We start from the raw sequence: 12,222 nt of genomic DNA, 5'->3' as shown, positions 1-12,222 counted from the left end.
TTTCTACATTCATATCTAAAGTTAGTTAGTTAGTACTTGTAATATCAATAGTGGAGTACTTGGAACTATTTTACTACTTATAGCCATGATGGTTACAGTTTAAATTCGTTCTTTAGGTGAGCATATTTGTGGAGAACATGAGAATCCAATGTTGCCTTCTTTTGGGGTTAATTTTTCAGTTTTGCTATTGGTGTTAGAATGGTTCTGATTTACTTTTGACAGCGAGAAATGCTTCTAACATTCTTATCATTTTAAGCTCCTTATTCTCCATCATTGCATAAGTAAATTTTATTTGGAACTACATTTTATGAAAATTGGGTATGTTTAATCACGTATTGCATTTTATAATTTATTGCAGGGCATATGATGAACTGTGTAATGATGCTGCTTCGTGTGGTCATTCTGATTGCGTTTCTCCTTGAACATACAAATGATAATAGACGGATGACATTCTTTCATAAAGAAGCTGCTTTAGGTCATACCAAAGTCCAGCAGTTCCTCTTGCGAAAATATACGGGTAATGCTACATGCAATAGATTCCAATCGCGGAACTCTTTCTTGGATCTTGTGCAAAAGTTTAGTACACCGGGCTGTCACTTTTATATTATGGACAAATTAAGTGCTAATAGTGTTTCTATGAAGAATAACAACTCGTGCTTGCTTTATTTTTTATTTTCTTTTTCTGGGTAAATTTATTTTTGATGACATAATTGTGATACACTTGGTTGAAGAAAAAGGAACTTGATGAAGTTGTAAAAAATCCTCATGTCAAAAGTCTTCATTCTTCTTGATTCGGAAAGCCAGTGGTTGAGCAGAAAAGGAGGTTTGGGACTTTACATGTATGTTACTTCATCTTATTATTGTTAATATTAATTTTAACAGGATATATGTGTTAGGATTTAAAATCCCAAATCCGACTTTTGTAAAACGATTCCCGGGAAAGATTGGAGGGTCACGAATTTGGACCACTTAAATACCAATCTCCTTAGACGGAGAACCTACTTACGCCGTGATGTAAGCGAAGAATAAATAACACACCTGATTTATAGTGGTTCACCATCAACGTGGAGAGCTACGTCCGCGTTCTTGCTGCGGATCTTATTAAAGAAGAAATATTACAAGTGTTTACAACACTCGACCTCATTGATCGATGACACTCAAGAATTTCTGCCACACAAAATTCTCTCGAAGATACTCTCTTACTTAGGCCTTTCGCTAAGAGTATTTCTCTTAGATTTTTTCTCTCTTTGGGATGTGTTGTCTTGTTGGTGTGTTTAGCAAATGAAAGCTTCCTATTTATAGATGTGAGATGAACCTATTGATGTCGTTGGTGACTCGAAGCAAGCACTTGACAATTTGCCAAATACAAGGAAGATGTTTTCTTCCTTAAAACAAGGGAAGTGTTTTTCTTTCACCGAAAACAAGGGAAGTGTTTTCTTCTAAAATAAGGGATGGACCCAACAAATCTCCCTTGAGACTAATTTTAATTTGTCCCCACACTTTGTCGATACGACGGCTCTTTCCTAGTTTCATACTTCGTGCGACGGCCAAGTGGTGAACGCGGCTTCGGTTGTCCTTGTCGCCACCGTTGTCGGCATTAACATAACCGCACGATCCACATTTCGATTTTCGGAAATACGAGAGGGGCGAACTCGAGCTACACTTTCGGATATACGAATAATATCCAGCACCACGGCCTCCCGGTGTTGCTTTTCGGATTGCTCATAAATCGGTGACAACTCCCCGTGCGTGTCATGATGTACGTATCTTGTCCATGTACCAAATCCTCGGTTGTCGACGGCGATCCTTTGACTCATACAGGAGTCTCCGACGAGAGTGCGCCGGCTTGGCATCGTCGCATGTTGAACTTTTTTGATAACTTTCCTCGCGTATTCTTCTTGTGAGCGTTTGATGCCCTCTTTCTGTTGAAATCCCTTTGCAACCGGCCTTGCTTTATAATACCTTCTTCCATTGGAGTTCTTCCTTTATCAAATAAACCATTTGTTTGCAATGCCTGCTTATCCTTTGGCAATTCGGCTAATTCCCATGTATGATTTGCGGAATAAGGAATCCGTCTCGTCTTTCGTGCCGGCTCCCTTAGTCGATTCATCGACTTGCATTTGCTTCTTCACCAACATTCCATTTCCCTTTATCGGTGAGTAGAATGTAGTTGAGGGATGGAGAGTACACGTGAATCGGCTTCACGATCCTGGATGATCTACGATTCGCGGTGGCGTCGGTTGATTTGTTTGAGTCGCACTTTCATCGGTACCTTCTCGGATTATTTGTTCCTCTTGCCCTCGGCCCCAACATTTGCGGCTCGGGTGTCGGAGAGAAAGTCCCTCGAATCGACTATTTCCGGTTCAATACGACATTCGAATTTTTTGCAACTTGTCTTTGTACGGTACCTGTTCATTGAAACAACATTCTAACTTCGGATGATCTTCCGATTTTGTTAAATCACGAAAATCGATAACCAAGCTCGGTGTCCACCTTGCCAATAAAGTAACACTTCTTTGATTTTGGATCAAGCTTGCTTTCTCGTAGTATCATCATTATGAACATATGATAAACGGTAGAACACTTTCGAGAAATGAAAGATTTACATGCTTGCCTCTAAGACTTCACGGAATTCGAAATCAAGGGGAGCTGACGGTCGCCGGTTAATTAGAAAAGGCGCGGTGACCAGTACATCACCCACCGAATGTCTTGGCGATCTGATGTCATTCTCGTACTCCGCCACCATGCTCGTTCGACGTTCGGTTCGTGCTTTCGGCTACTCGTTTTGTTGCGGCGTTCGGGAATAGTCTTCGTCATCTTGATTCCATTATCGGCACGTCTGGGTTGAAATCACCGTGATGTATTCTCATAGTTGTCGAACCTCAGCTTATGACTTGAGGTTTGTTTCATTCTCGACCATGGCTTTCCATCTTTTGAATACACTAAACACGTCGGATTTATTTTTCGTAAAATAAACCCACACCTTACGGTTGAATCATCGATGAAGGTCACGTAGTAGTGTGATCCTCCAGAGAGAGAACGAGTGGTAGGTCCCCACACGTACGTGTGCACCAATTCCGACTTTTCGACCTTCAACTCCCTGCTTTTGCATTTGAGAAAGCTTACTCGACTTTTGTTTCGAGAATGCGGCTCACACGTATGAAGGTCGCGTCTTCGGACTCGAATTAAGCCATTTGTCACCAGCAGCTTCATCCTTACCGTTTTGATATGTCCCGGTAAACAATGTCCTGAAAATGCATGTCTTCTTTGTGTTGTCAACCACGGCCGATTATCACGACGACTAATCGTCATGTAGGGAGTGTAATCTTCTTTCCTCGGCCAACTACCCGCCGCGCTTTCGCCGCACTTCCAGACCCGTTACCAAAATTGAGATCATATCCCTCGTAGTGACTGCGAGATCGGGTTTCGTATCGGCACTTTGGAACATGTCTAACTTTTGTAATCTTCCACGAGGATCCATTTGACATCTTAATTAATGTCTCCGTGCAACAATGTCTAGCGGCTCTCCATCGGCTAAATAAACTTCTTGAGATTCCCACGACCACGTAGTTTGTCATTATATCATGATGTGGGGTGGTATGAAAGAATATGCGCAGTCAACACCCGAAGTCTGTCGGTACATCATGAAGTAGCAACAACGCGTCCTTGATGTCTTCGTAAACGACGTTGATTCCAGCCCCCTTCTTTGTCCTCCTTCTTTGGCGCCTACCAGTTTTCTTGAAGAAGTGACTTTGGTTTTCCACGGTTCCAACACTCATGTGTTCGTCTGGTGCAGATTGACCTCGCCATTCCTTGACTTGATACTTTATTTCGGTTGTAGTTTCTTGTCAAAATTTCTGCTTATTTTCAACATTAAAAGCGAACTCGTCGATGCCTCTCCGAGTCATCTGCGCACCTCCTCGTGAGGATACGATCCACTGCATCGTTGAACTTTAGTTTTATTCTGTAAATGAGGAATTACTAGCAGAAAGCTGCTCTCGATTTGGCTCCCGGCTATTTGGTAGGGATGCCAACAAAATTAAACTTGCACTTCATCATCAAAATCAATTTTTACCGATGACAATTGATTTACAATGGTATTGAATTCATTTACGTGTGCGACAACATGAGCGTTTTCCATCGTCTTTAGATGAAATAGTTTCTTCATGAGAAATACCTTATTATTTGCCGAAGGTTTCTCATACATATCGTACAATACCTTCATCATATACTGCGGTGGTCTTTTCCTTTGCCACGTTGTGAGCAACGTTCTTTGACAACGACGTCGGCCAGAATGACTCGAGAACTTGTGCCGTCGAGGGAGATCCCAACCGCTTGCTTCATCTCTCACGGTTTTGGACTCGAGAGGTTCATGAAGTTTACGCCATATAAATAATCTTCATTTGCATTCTCCGAATGCAAAATCTGTACCATCGAATTTACCGTGCCGTGCGTCGCACCATCTTCGCCTCCCGTCGTTTCTAAATCACAACACAGACTTTGTTGCTCGATACCAGTTGTTAGGATTTAAAATCCGAAATCCGACTTTTGTGTGATTCCCAGGGAAAGATTGGAGGGTCACAGTGAACCATAAATACCAATCTCCTTGACGAGAACCTACTTACGCCGTGATGTAAGCGAAGAATAAATACACACATGATTTATAGTGGTTCACCCTTGATGTGAGAGCTACGTCCACGTTCTTTCTTGCAGATCTTATTAAAGAAGAAATATTACAAGTGTTTACAACACTCAACCTCACAACCCCAATCAATGACACTCAAGAATTTTACCACACAAAATTCTCTCAAAGACCCTCTTACTTAGGCCTTTCACTAAGAGTATTTCTCTTAGCATTTTTTCTCTCTTTGGGATGTGTTGTCTTCTTCAATTTGGTGTGTTTAGCAAATGAGAAAGCTTCCCTATTTATAGATGTGAGATGAACCTATTGATGTCATTGGTGACTCAAGCAAGCACTTGACAATTTGCCAAATACAAGGAAGATGTTTTCTTCCTTAAAACAGGGAAGTGTTTTCTTCCTCAAAACAAGGGAAGTGTTTTCTTCCCTAAAATAAGGGATGGACCCAACAATATGTAGATGCGATGATTCAATAGCAAGTGACCAAGATTACTAAGGTGCTAAGTTATGCAACTGATGATGCTAGATTAGAAGAGTATATTACTAGCTGATGGATCCACCTTTCAATTATATGTCCTATCATCTACAATTCCAACCCTGAAAGTTTCTGATGTCTAGGATGTAAGTGCGCTAAGCTGTACTTGTTTCTGCTGCAAAATTGTAATCGGAATGGCAAAAGATGGTTGTTATTTGTTTTATTGATTTTGACACTTACAAATGAAACTTGAGATTTCTTGAAATCTTAGTGGCATAACGTCAATAATGATACTAGAAGCTCAACTTATTTGGTAGAAGCTAGGCAAAAGAGTCAAGGAACATCCCTGGTACTAACCATCAGTAAAATACTTTGCCTTATCATCCATTTACACAAGAAGTTCCGATCCTTGTCATGATTGACTTGCAATAACTTGGTTGTTCTAGCAATAAATATTCTATTCTCAAGTGAAGGATACCATGCCAAGTCTACTTTTGAATTTCAAGTTTATTTGTATGAAGAGCTGAAAATTGCATATCCTTCTTTGTGAACTTAAGAATCAAAGTGATCATAGTAGCGGTTAGTGGTCACTCATTTTGGTGATCAACCATTTCAAGATTGTCATCTTCAATATTTAACTGTGATTAAACCCTTTTTTCAATCATATAGTTTTAGAAACACTAATTTCTCACCATGTCAACCTAGTGTAACAGGTCCGAATCTTCTTGTCCAAGATCACAACAAACGAGACTGCACCTCGGCTAACCTTCAAGTTAACGCATCACATTTTGTTAATATGAAATAGAGCGTACATAAGTATCATGTAAATCTGTGTCATCTTGTAAAACTTGGCTCCTTACCAAACTATGAGCTCGTTTGGATTGGCTTATAAGTTGCTTATAAAAATTTATTTTATTTTTGAGTGTTTGGGGCATTGAAAGCCATTTTTGTCTTAAAATATCTTTAAAAAAAATAATTGAGTCCATTTAATAGTTTATAAAAAACTGACTTATAAGGTGAAAATAACTTATAAGCCAAAAAAAAAAAGTTGCCTAAATTTTTTTTTTTTTTTTTTTACTTTTTTTTAAAAATGCGTCCAAACGGGCTCTATATCAAACAGTTAATATGTTAGCATTTCACAACTTATGGTATATTTGGTAGCATCAATTTTTGGCATTCTATTTTTGTACTATATAGAAGAGCCGGTTGGCTCAACTTTTTCGTCGTCCATTCCAATTTTAAAAAAAAAAAAAATTGTGGGCCCCATATATATTAAACAACAACTAATATTAAAAAAAATGTGGGCCCCATATTAAACACCAACCAGTATTAAAAAAATAGAAGGAAAAAAAGGGGGACCCACCACCTCCAAGTTCACGGGAAAAAAAAAAGTGGACCCCATATTAACAAAATCAAGCAATATTAAAAAAAAAAAAAAGTGAATCCATATTAAAAAAACAAACAATATTAAAAAAAAAAAGTGCATCCTATATTAAAAAATCAAACAATTAAATCAATAATGATGGATTCATTTGCGCATGCGTATCAACCCATTAGTGGGAGCACATGAAATTATTGTACAACAACATACTTAAAATACTTATATATTAAAATAAGAAAGAAAAAAAAAAGGGGACCCACCACCTCCAAACTCACGGGAAAAAAAAAGTGGATCCCATATTAACAAAATCAAGCAATATTAAAAAAAAAAAGTTAATCCCATATTAAAAAAACAAACAATGTTAAAAAAAACAAGTGCATCCTATATTAAAAAATCAAACAATTAAATCAATAATGATGGATTCATTGCCACATGCGTATCAACCCATTAGTGGGAGCACATAAAATTATTGTACAACAACATATTTAAAATACTTATATATTAAAATAAGATAGAATTTAATTACTTTTTCATTTTTTTCTTACTCTAATAAATGTGAAAAGAGATTAATGTCATAAAAGAAAAAATAATATTAAATGAAGATCAAATAATTAATAAGGTAAATTAGTGAAATTATAATTCTAATTGACGTTTCCTTAAAAAACGGTGTAAAAAATAACATGACAAGTAAAATGAGTTAAACAAAAAATATTTATTAAAAATTAAAAAATAGAAGTTCTTCATTTAAATAGAAAATCAAATTTCTACTTTGTTTCATTTTAAACATGTAAAATTAATATAATAATTTGAATTAGAATTATCCGAATCAAAATTTGATAAGAAAATTATATGTATTACTTTACTATTACTACTATATAGAAGAGCTAGTTTATAGAGGCAAGATCGTCGTCCGTGTTCGGTCCCACTTTTTTATTTAAGGGCAAAAAAATGACGTTTTATACTTTATATTACCAACTCTTCTAAAAACTAGATAGAAATACTTTATTATATTTCTATTTTTCTATTATATAGAAGCATCGGTTTACCCATGCTTAGGTAAATCGATCCTAAAAAAAAAAAAAAAAAAAAAAAAAAAAAAGTGGACCCCACACTAAAAACGCCAAGCAATATTAAAAAAAAAAAGAAAAAAAGGTGGACCCCACCCTCTCCAAACTCATGAAAAAAAAGTGGACCCCATATTAAAAAAAAAAAAAGGCAACGTCAAAAAAAAAAAAAAAACGTGCACCCCATATATTAAAAAATCAAACAATATTCATGTAATTCCCAAAGTATCCCCATTAAGTCAATAATAGTGGATTCGTTGCCATACGCATATTAACCCATTAGTGGGAGCAAATGAAATTATTACGCGACAAAAAACATGGATCGTATTATTACTTTTCTTCAAAATATTTAATTATTTGTATTTGCTATTCCGCCATGTCATTTGTTATGTTTACTAAAATAAATATACTTAATATATATATATATATATATATATATATATATATATATATATATATATATATTTAAAAAATAAGATACAATTTAATTACTTTTTTATTTTTATTCTTACTCTAATAAATGTGAAAAGAGATTAATATCAAATGAATATCAAATAATGAATAATGTAAATTAGCCAAATTATAATTCTAATTCACGTTTCCTTAAAAAACCATGCAAAAGACAACATGACAAGTAAAATGAGCTAAACCGAGAATATTTACCAAAAATTAAAAAATAGCATTTCTTCGTTTAAATGGAAAATCAATTTCTACTTTTAAACACGTAAAATTAATTTAATAATTTGAATTAGAATTATCCAAATCAAAATTTGATAAAAAATAATAAGTATTTTACACCTTTAAATTAATCGAATTAAAATTGAAAGTATCAACTGATGCTTAAATATTGCTATTATTTTATCTCAAAGAGAGGAAAACAGTTTTCTTTTGAACAAGTCTTCTCTTTTAAAAAGTATTAATAAATTTTCGTAGCAAACACGAATATAATAAAGTTTTAGACACGGATCACAAACTACAATGTTATATTAATCGTATTTTGAACATAGTATATATATATATATATATATATATATATATATATATATATATATATATATATACATGTATACACTATAATACTGGCTGTAAAAATGTTGGGCGCAGTGCCGCGACGCGGCTTGCGTAGGCCATCTAGTAAAATTAAAATAATCAACTTTCTGCAAATAATGCTGACTGTATTTGAGTTAAACCTCCTTCATGTTGGGCCCGTGTTGGCACGGGGCATTCTCCCTAGTTGTATAGAGAGTTATAAGCTCTCGCTATGTAAAGGAAACACATAAAACTTATTTGCCCTACTTAGTGCTCTCTTTCAATATAAACTAGATTAGCCTCTGATTATTTGATGTGTCTGTTACTGATTAAGGAGTCCTCCTACCTTCAGTATAATTAGGGTTGTTCAGGGAAAATCGATAAATCGAATCAAACCAGAAAAAAAACTGAATTTTTTTTAGGTTTGATTTGATTTGATTTTTAATATTAAAAACCGATAAAATATGATTTGATTTGATTTGATTTTTAATATTAAAAACCGACAAAATATGATTTGATTTTGATTTTAAGTAAAACATAACCGAAAAAATCCGAATCAAACCGATTATACGAATAATATTTAAAAATTATAATATATATATATAATTTCGATCATTCATCGAAAGAACCACTTTAAGTAATGAATATTATTCAGATTTTGAGACGAAAGAAGTCCTTTGCTATCAAAATATCCAATATTTTGAAAAAATTTCACTGATTACCCATAGTCAGGAATAGAATAATTGAGGGAAAGATATTACGATCATAAAAAAAAAAAATGACTAGCAAAAGATAAATTGGCTAGTTCTCATTATTTAATTAAGAAATCCATACCTCACAAGCAGCAGCTAATTCTATATATATATATCTGTGTGTGTGTCTGTGTGTGTGTGTATTACCGAGCAAAGGAAAATATAGCTCATGAACGTTAGGCATATATCAATATCCAAATAGAGTAAGTAAAAAACCTAATTTTAGTCATTTTTCTCCTCCTTCAAGCATACAACCTTCTTGTAGTCATCTATTCTGTATAAAAGTTATGTATATAGTTAAGAAAAATAATAATCATACTAAAAACCGATAAAAACCGAAAAGATCAAAGAAATCGAAAAAACTGACTCAAGGAAAAATCGACTTAATTGGTTTGATTTGATTCTTGTATTTGGAAAACCGACTTAAATGATTTGGTCATCTTTTAAGTACTAACCGACCCAAACCAGATCATGAACCCCCTAAGTATAATGTTACTAAACCAAATTACAAGATATCTATAAAGAATGAGCCTCACATTTGAGAGGGAGAAAGGAGAAAATTCTTCATGTGAGTTCACATACACAAATAAAAAAGTTATTGCGACCTAGTTGTAATCTGACTTAACCAGTAGCTACTTAAGCTGAAATGTTCCTAAGTTCATTCTTCTAAGTGACATCTTTTTGTGTTGTATTTTTGGTGTGTTCGAATTATTGTAAGTTTGTAACTGCAGATTAGCCATGATGTAAAGTTATCTACTTGGGTTAAAAAAGGACACGCTTACTTTGAAATTACTTTGTTTACCTAGGATGTATTTTCTGAGTGTAGTGGGGGCTTTTTTGTTTCTTCGGCAAGGTTGTAGAGAAAAAAAAAGGATGGCGCCTTTATATAATGCCTAAATCTATACGAGCGATCCTCTATTTATGTCTATCCATGGTTATCACAAGGTTGTACAGAAGTTTTTGGATGTAGCTCTCTGTTTTCATTAATCGGCACGGTATCTCAATTGGTACAAAACCTAAAGTGAAGTTAAAACATTTCATTGTATTACCAACTCAAAACACCTGTACATGTCTCATCCTGAGAAGCATCCAACGCTCATTAGTCATTACTACAATATAATTTTGTTCCTTTTTCACTTTCTTATTCTTGCGATGCTTTTTCTAGAGAAACGCTCTTTCATGAGCAACACTGCTATTGCTGCTGAAGAACAAGTTTCCATTAGCAACGAATGTCAAATACTTGTATCATCAATCTAGGATTTACTTTTAGTATTTATAACATCTTGTTGTAACTTTTATAGTCCAAACGTAGGACCTGTTTGGCCATGAGAATTATGCCCTTTTTTCCTCTCGTATTTTTCACTTTATTTGAAAATCAACGTTTGTTCAGGAAAATTTCAAAATTTGGAAAACACCTAAAACTCCTTTTTCACTTTCAGTACATTCAAACTACCAAATATTTGTCGCAAAAACTGTTACCAAATACAACTCCATTTTCAAAAATTCCAAATAAAGTGAAAAAAATTTGGTTTACTCTAATTAAACGCCTACATACTTTCTTTCTAACAAAGAAAGAGTTTATCTTTCAATAATTTCACAAAGTTTTGTTTCCATGATTTGTATAATAATGCAATATTAGCGTGATCTGGAAAAAAAAAAGTGTGCTTTTTCGTAAAATCTTCTCAAGCTAATATTTTGCTACAAAACTTACAACCCAAATTTTCAAAAACTTATTTTTATAAAAGCTAAAACAAACACATTTGTAAGGAATTATTTTTGGGAAAAGCACACAAATTACCCCCTTTAGGCAAAATAATTACACGAAATTGCACCCAAATGAACTAATTTTGCTAGCACCCCAGCAGTCCAAAATATTTACCCGGTATACCCCCACCCAAGCTCTTATGTTGGAATCAATTGTGTGCTACTCACTCTGTCCCAAAAAGATTTTCCTCCTTTCATTTTTAGTCTGTTCCAAAAAGATTGTGTCTTTTCTATATTTAGACAATTTAACTTTATGAGATGATTTACAGCCACATAAATATCTAAAGCTTATTTTGGACCACATATTTCAAAAGTCTTCCTTTATTTCTTAAACTTTGTGCCGAGTAAAAAAAAGATAATCTTTTTGGAACAGAAGAAGTATTAATTAGGTGCTTTCCAGCATCCAATTAAATGCAATGGGGCCCATTCTCCACCCCTCCATCTACGTGATAAGATTCTGTCTTGTGTGCCCCCTCTTTTAGTTTGTTGCAATTAATTTTTTATTATTTATACATTGTATGATTTTTTACATTGTACTTGATATTTATCATTTTACCGTTTCTTCTCTAACTTTTCTAGTTTAATTTAAAAAGCTTGAAATTCTTGTTTAGGATAGAAATTCGAAGTTAATGATTGATAATTGTCAAAATCGTTCGAGCGTTGATTATTAAATCCCCCATTCTTTTGGGAGTTAGCATTGAGGAACATGTAGACAACTAGGGTATATGTACGACTCCTTTAGATCATAAGCTGATACAAAAATAAGAAAACGACTTTTATAATATCAACTATAAATGTTGGTAATTAGGATAAGATGGGAAAAAATAAACTCCATTTATTAGTGTAATTGAATTTTTTTTATCATATCCCTTTATTGTGCATGAAGTTTATGATTTCCGTTGATATAAATCTAATCACCTAAATTTAACACGATAAGAAAATTGCGCTGAATTTTTTAGTTCAAACATTAATTTAGTGATTTGCTTTAAGAATCTCAAAACTCCATTGTTTGTCTTTAGATAGTGGTGAAGAAGTCTAAGAATAAAAAATTGGTGATTGAGGATTTTTTGGAGGCTTTGTTTCAAATTTAGATCATTTGGAGCAGATTTTGGGTGGTT

Source organism: Lycium ferocissimum, chromosome 12 (genome assembly GCF_029784015.1).
Source record: "Lycium ferocissimum isolate CSIRO_LF1 chromosome 12, AGI_CSIRO_Lferr_CH_V1, whole genome shotgun sequence".
NCBI classification, from domain to species: Eukaryota; Viridiplantae; Streptophyta; class Magnoliopsida; order Solanales; family Solanaceae; genus Lycium; species Lycium ferocissimum.
The sequence above is the reverse complement of the archived record's forward strand: the minus strand, read 5'-3'. Positions refer to the sequence as shown.